Below are 6,940 nucleotides of genomic sequence, written 5' to 3'. Positions count from 1 at the left end.
TGGTGAGACTTTTAGTCAGCAAGTACATTTGACCATACGTAAAAGAATCCACACAGGTGAAAAGTCATATAATATCCAAGCATATGCAGATATCGCGCAAAGTTGCTAGGGAATATTTACTGCAGGGTATAAGTATCACCCAGCATGATGGCTGACTGACAATAGCTAGCTGTATACTGTACAAGTGTATTGACATGCTATAAAATCTCAGTTCAAAACGTGTGGGTCAAAGATCTTACGGCCTTTTGGCCTTGCCGACGTATCGCCAGGCACGTCTTTACTTAGGCTCTTCCATGATTTGAGCAGGGGTGTTCTGAATACTGGTGATAGGATCCGGAATATGCCGACTTTCCCGTAGAAAGTAGTGTGAGTACTTCCATGTCAGCCCAGTTTCAGACAATACCGATATCAGTAACAGTTTCGACTGTCATCGAGTTTGGAAAATATGTCATCTTTAATTTAGCTGGTGAGCAGCAGAAAGAATCTAGGCCAGTACAAGTGCAAAATACATTTCAATTCTTGATGAGTGGTGCAAGAAAAAAAACATGGCCAAAACAACGACAACATGAGAGACCAAACGCACGTTTCAAGCTGCACAATGATATGGTACGATGTTACAGGGGCAGAACCTAGGATGGGATTACGACAGCAAATCACTCGGTGACAAATTCTTCCAGGCCCTCAATGACGGAAGAATTTGTAGTATATATATGAACAAACAAAATATGAACAATCAATATATGGGGGGGGGGGGACCGCGTCCCCGCATCATTTTGTGAAGAAAGGTCTGACCAGAAACATTTCTTTTTTTAGCCTCTGATAGATTATTTTGAAATAAAAAAGTTCCCAAATATCTCAGTACGTGCCAAAGGGACAGAAACAGTAAAACGCATTGTTGTAATTTTTGCAAAGAAAATGTCTTGGTAGACATTGTTTTACAGGCAGGGTGCTTGGATGGTAATATGATCAGTATGTACCGGTATGTATGTATGTATGTATGTATGTATGTATGTATGTATGTATGTATGCATGTATGTATGTATGTATGTATGTATGTATGTATGTATGTATGTATATGTGTGTGTGTGTGTGTGTGTGTGTATGTGTGTATGTATGCATGCGTGTATTGTATAACAAATTGATCTGCTATTTAAAGTGGAAGGGGGGTACTTCATTTTTTTTGATCCAGGAAGAGGGGGGGGGGGTACTTAAACATTTTGGGCTATGGCTACTTTAAAAAATTACGAGTTTGACAAAAAATCTTCCGACCGACCCCCCCCCCCCCCACACACAAGTGTTTGTGAAAGCAGCCTAAAAACACAATACAGATTGATTCGAGTGCCTGTAGCCGGCTATATCTATCTAGTGTATCACTATCAGGGGTCATAACTCATGTGGGTTTATGTGTAGCTGACTGTACAAGGTTAAACTGCAGATAATGCATGATCGGTGAGTAAGGTAGTTGTGTGGAATAATTACATAATGTAGTACTTTAGTAATCAAGTTTCTGACGACAGTACGTGTTCCGATTTTACACTACGTTACCTTCACACATTATGTCGTCAATGTCGTTACTCTATAGAATGGGTCAAAGGTTCTCGTACATGTCAGAATTAAGTGACGATTTCTTGAGAATGGGTGTGACAATCGCCATTTTTAGTGATTCTGGCCTGGAACTACTCCATGTTTGAACGGGACAATGAGAACTGAGTATTGGGATATAATCCCTTGGGTTGTGAGAGTGGGTAGACGAGACCTACTTGTACTGAGTGACAGGTAAATATGTGATCTCGGGGTTTCTTTCAAGAAACTTCGTCACCGGTGATTACATCGGAAGATTTCCGTCATTATTTTGTATTATGATTATCTTAGAATAGAACATTTTCATCCTTTTCTGGAATAGAATATTAGCCCACAAGTACGGAAGCTTAATGAAGACACAGGAGTAGGTAGGTATAAACGATAGGTATAAAAAAAACCAACTGCGCATACGCTCGCGCAATGCAATGCACATAGTACATTAACGTGTTGTTGTTTTTCTGCGACGTTGCCAATAATAAGGGACCGTCAGTTTCTTCAGCCCCCCCCCCCCCATCTGTAAAACCAAAAACAGGCTGACCCCCCCCCATCACTTAATTCTAGAACATGATGACCCCCCCATATATATATATATATATATATATATATATATATATATATATATATATATATATATATATATATATATATATATATATATATATATATATATATATATATATATATATATAATATTCACATGACAGGTATTTTATGAACGTGGACTGCTTGACTGTCTTGCATCTACTTTATAAGATCCCAGGATAGCACTATCATAATTATAATTATTGACCACAGGGTAAATATATTCAAAAAAGAGTTTAATAGCATCTTGACAGTGAAAGGTAGGGGAAAACTTGAGCAGGGAATATGTATATCTCTTATGGGGGGGAGTCCTAGATCCTAGGTCTCCCCCTAGAAGCTCTAGAGGTTTTTACTCTGAAAAGTCAATTTTGAGACTATTCGGGCCCTTTCAGACAATAATTTCCAAGCTTTACAAGACAGCACCAACATGTAAAAAGAAAAAAATACTTCTGAAATATTAAGTTTGATAGCATCCTGACAGTAAGAAGTAGGGTGAAGAGCTTGAGACTGGGATGTGTACACCTCATGTAGTGGGGGGGGGGGGGTCCTAGGGGGTCTCACCTTAGAAGTCCTGGAGGTTTTTTACTCTGAAAAGTCAATTTTGAGACTATTCAGACCATTTCAGACAATAATTTCCAAGCTTTGCAAGACAGCACCAACATGTAAAAAGCAACTACACAGGGTTGAAATACTTTTGAAATATACTTTGACAGCATCTTGACAGTAAGAGGGGAAGAGCTTGAGACTGGGATATGTCCATCTCATGTGGGGGATCCAATGGGGTCTCCCTCTAGAAGCCCTGGAGGAATTTTACTGTTAAAGCCAATTTTTAGGCTATTCAGACCCTTTCAAGCAATAACTCAATCCATGCATTACAAGACAGCACCATCAAGTATCAGAAACAAACTTACATAGGGTTGAAATATGTTCTTAAACAGTAAAATGGCATCATTATATACATGTAGTAAAGGTCAGCACATCTACTGATAGTATCATTGGTAGGGGAGATTTGGAGTTAAAGGCAATTTTAGACTACCTTGGCAAACATTTCACATCTTTAAAAAGACATTATCCTCTCAAATTAGAATTGGGTGAAAATATTTAAGAAAAGTTTAATGCCATTATGACAGTAAAAGGTTGTTGGTGCATCTGATTGTTAGTTGAATGCATGAGTGACCTCTGGGGGTGAGGGAGTCCTTGGGGGTTTTCCCCCTGGCAGATCTGCAGTTTTTTGCTTCTATTAAGGCAATGTTTAGGTTATTCATAGCCTTTGAGGTAATATTTCCAAGCTTCGAATAGCTAACGCAAATATAAGTTTTAAATGAGTTTCCCATGTCACATACAAATGGCCCCGTAACATTGGTATAGTGACATCAATATTGCATGTATTGTAAAGTCACCGGTATGTTAGAGAACTTTAGGTGGTCATACCTAGTGTATAATAGAAACTGGAATCTGATGAGGTGGTGATTTGTAGTGTCAATAACATGTAGTGTCGGAAATAGAAAGTGTATTAATCCCTTCTGACAAGTTCATAGTGACGAGTAGGGAACATTTTAGATTACCTTTTTTTATAACCTATATGAAGATTACCATTACGAAACCTTCATGTTCACTTTTGCCCCAAAGTGCAATATAAGTGAAGCACTGATTGTGAAACAGCCAAGCATTTACATGACATGTTCTGTAACTAGTGTGGTAGCCAGGTAATACATGTATATGTATATTTATAGTTATGCTTGAACTAATAAGTAATATTAAAGAATTCATGTAAGAAACAGGGAGAAGAACAAATATTTACATGTACCACATTTCAGAAAGGCTATATGCCATCGTAGAAAAAGGATTTTTTTCTTCCATCACAATCCAAAACACAATGACCCCCCTATCCACAATTTTGAAAACAGCATGACCCTCCCCTACTGCCAATTTCAAAAACAGGGTGACACCCCCCCACGCCCAATCCACCCCCGGCCGAAGAAACTGACCGGTCCCTAATTTCGTGTGACAACCCTGGATGTCGCTGTAAAAATAATGTCGCCACAAGCAAACGTCATGATAAAGATCCGATAAGAAACATATTTGATGTGAATTCCAAGTAGGCGACAGGCAAGGGCTCTAACTGTACGTGGTTGCCGTGTTACCGCATCACTGAAACGAATTCGACAAATACACTCTCGAAATGCAATATTCTATTCAAATCGTGTACTCAAGGTAATTTTCAACAGAGCATGCTGTGCACAGTGGTATGATGATTTACACGTATAGACAACTGGACATACATGATCAATAATCTCTATGTACAACTAAAAGGTCGAGTAGTCTTGTCTTTGTCATGTGCCGACGAGTCTCCCAATAGTGTCTGATAAAAAAGTATGAACTTCTGATCAGCTGATTACATTCCACTTTGTTTTGTCAGTATATATGATACATAGCTTTTTTGCCACGCAGAGGTCACACTGCTTCGACACATTTGAATAAGAAGTTGCATGTGTGATGACTGACCAGGTATAGTACAGTTGTACTCTTGGCCGCTGGCCCTTAAGTTCCAGACATGTTTTGATAGCTCAGTACAGCTGTGGTATCTCTTATTAGTGATGGATTGTTTGTATGACGTGTTTTGAAAGACTAGTGTTGTCCGACTCTTGTGTATCTTACTTCATAGTGTTATTAATACCGCTCTGCTACGTCCATATGTATTGAACACTGTTTACTCCAGTACTGACATATTACATATACTGAATTTATACACGCTCCTGTTAATCAGTCGAGCACTGTCGTCGATCGGGATAATATACAAGCCTTCAAAGAAGGAAGAATGTGACATTGAACTCCCCAAGGAAGAGAAGTACGGATTCAGGACAAAGAAATGCCCTCCCCAGATTGGCTGTATGAAACCCTTAGAGGAAGATATGCTGAAGATGATGGAAAACATCAAATTCAGACAGGCAATTGACACTTTCCAACATAAGCTCAAAACAGATATCAAGGCAATTAAGAAATCAGGAAAAATGCTCATCCCTGCTGACAAGGCAAGGAATTTCTACCAGGTAGACAAAGAACAATATGATAAACTGCTCCGAGAAAACTTCACAAAGACATACAAAATAGCAAATAAGAGTTCGTACAATGATATCAATTCTGAAGTGAAACGCATAGCAATTGAGCTAAATCTTGGCGACAGAATGGAAATTATGGCAAAAAAACAGGCCTTCATAACCTTGAAAGACCACAAGGAAAATGTTGTCAAAACTCCAACCTGTAGATTGATTAATCCAACAAAGAGTGAAATGGGTCTAGTAAGCAAGAGAATTCTAGACAGAATTAAAGATAATATCAGATCATCAACAGGAGTAAACCAATGGCGTAATTCAACATCAGTAATCGACTGGTTTGTGAATTTGCGAGATAAATCCCGGCACACATTTATTAAAATAAACGTTCCAAATTAATATCAAAGTGCCGACATCAAAATAGATATGTACTGACCAACTTCCACTGTGGTACCCATATCACGTGAAATGGAAATTTCGAACTTTGAAATTGGAACTTCATAGAACTAGAATTATTTCATTAGTCGTCTGATGATCACAACAGCGTGAAACACTGTGTAACGGCTCCTGTGTATCTTACTTGATACTGTGTTATTTATACCACTCTACATACATATGTCTTGAGCACTGTTTACTCCAGTATTGACATATTACATATATTGAGTTTATATATTCTTTATATGTTCTTTAGCAACATGAATATCTTGCGCTAAATCCTATAGCTTGTTTGTTTGTTTGTTTGTTTAGAACAACAACGACGTACATATAATATATGCATTGCTATCTATAATGTGATATTTAATTCGAAAAGCACTGCAAGTTTGATATAGAATGCCCCTAACATATCACATTTCCTGATAATCGAAGTTTTCAAATCTTTCCAAGTTCTCTTATATGACAGTTTGTTCCTGGTCCTTTCAAAATATTAAAATTAGGGTTCATATCATCATCTCTTTTTCTGAAAAATCAAAAATCGTTTATTTTCCCAAAACGTAACGCAGTAGTCGGTGACACTCCACTTTTTTCCTGGGTTTGAACTCAAAATAGGCTTGATTCAATTTAAACAAAGTATAAACAAGACTAAACAGTGCATTCTATATTATGTGTAAATGTACCCTAATTTTAATGCATTTGTGTTTAGGCAAACATGACTGACAAGGCTACGAATAAGAATAACAAGTCATCTAGTCAGACTAGTGATGGGGATATCATTGATCAAAATGATTCTACACCTCGTCCTGAAGAAATTGAATATTCTGGAGTAGGAGCTAGAACATATTCTTATGCTGAGGCACTTCAATGTCATGACTTTGATTTATCAGCATCACCACCAGGAGGTGGCATTCATCTTGGGCAGTCAGGAAAAAGTGATTCCAAGATTAATAGAGGAAATACAAGGTAAGCGAATCCTCAAAATAATTGAGAGTCACTTTTAATGCCACAGTCCGGGCTTGATTTCCCCTGCCGTCTCCCCACCCTTGCAATTACTGAATCCTCCCTTAATAGATACGAAGAATACACATCCTCACAATCTGTCCAGGATCCCTTTCTCTAATTAGCACAACTGAACTGATAAGGTTCAGTAGTGTTATAGGCATGGTGAGGTGTCTGTCTGTCTGTCTGTCTGTCTGTCTGTCTGTCTGTCTGCCCGTCTGTCTGTCTGTCAGTCTGTGTGTGTGTGTGTGTGTGTGTGTGTGTGTGTGTGTGTGTGTGTGTGTGTGCGT

General features: G+C 38.4%; 1 long non-coding RNA gene across 1 annotated transcript; it reads left to right on the top strand.

Moving 5' to 3' along the window:
* The first annotated feature begins 1,750 nt into the window (after window positions 1-1,750).
* On the top strand, window positions 1,751-6,618 carry LOC144452092 (uncharacterized). Its single transcript, XR_013482332.1, has 2 exons — window positions 1,751-1,776; window positions 6,358-6,618. It is a non-coding gene; the product is annotated as an uncharacterized LOC144452092 (long non-coding RNA).
* Window positions 6,619-6,940: the final 322 nt, after the last annotated feature.

This window comes from Glandiceps talaboti, chromosome 22, assembly GCF_964340395.1.
Source record: "Glandiceps talaboti chromosome 22, keGlaTala1.1, whole genome shotgun sequence".
In the NCBI taxonomy this organism is placed as follows: Eukaryota; Metazoa; Hemichordata; class Enteropneusta; family Spengelidae; genus Glandiceps; species Glandiceps talaboti.
Note: the sequence above shows the minus strand (reverse complement) of the source record. Positions and strands in the feature narration are given on the sequence as shown.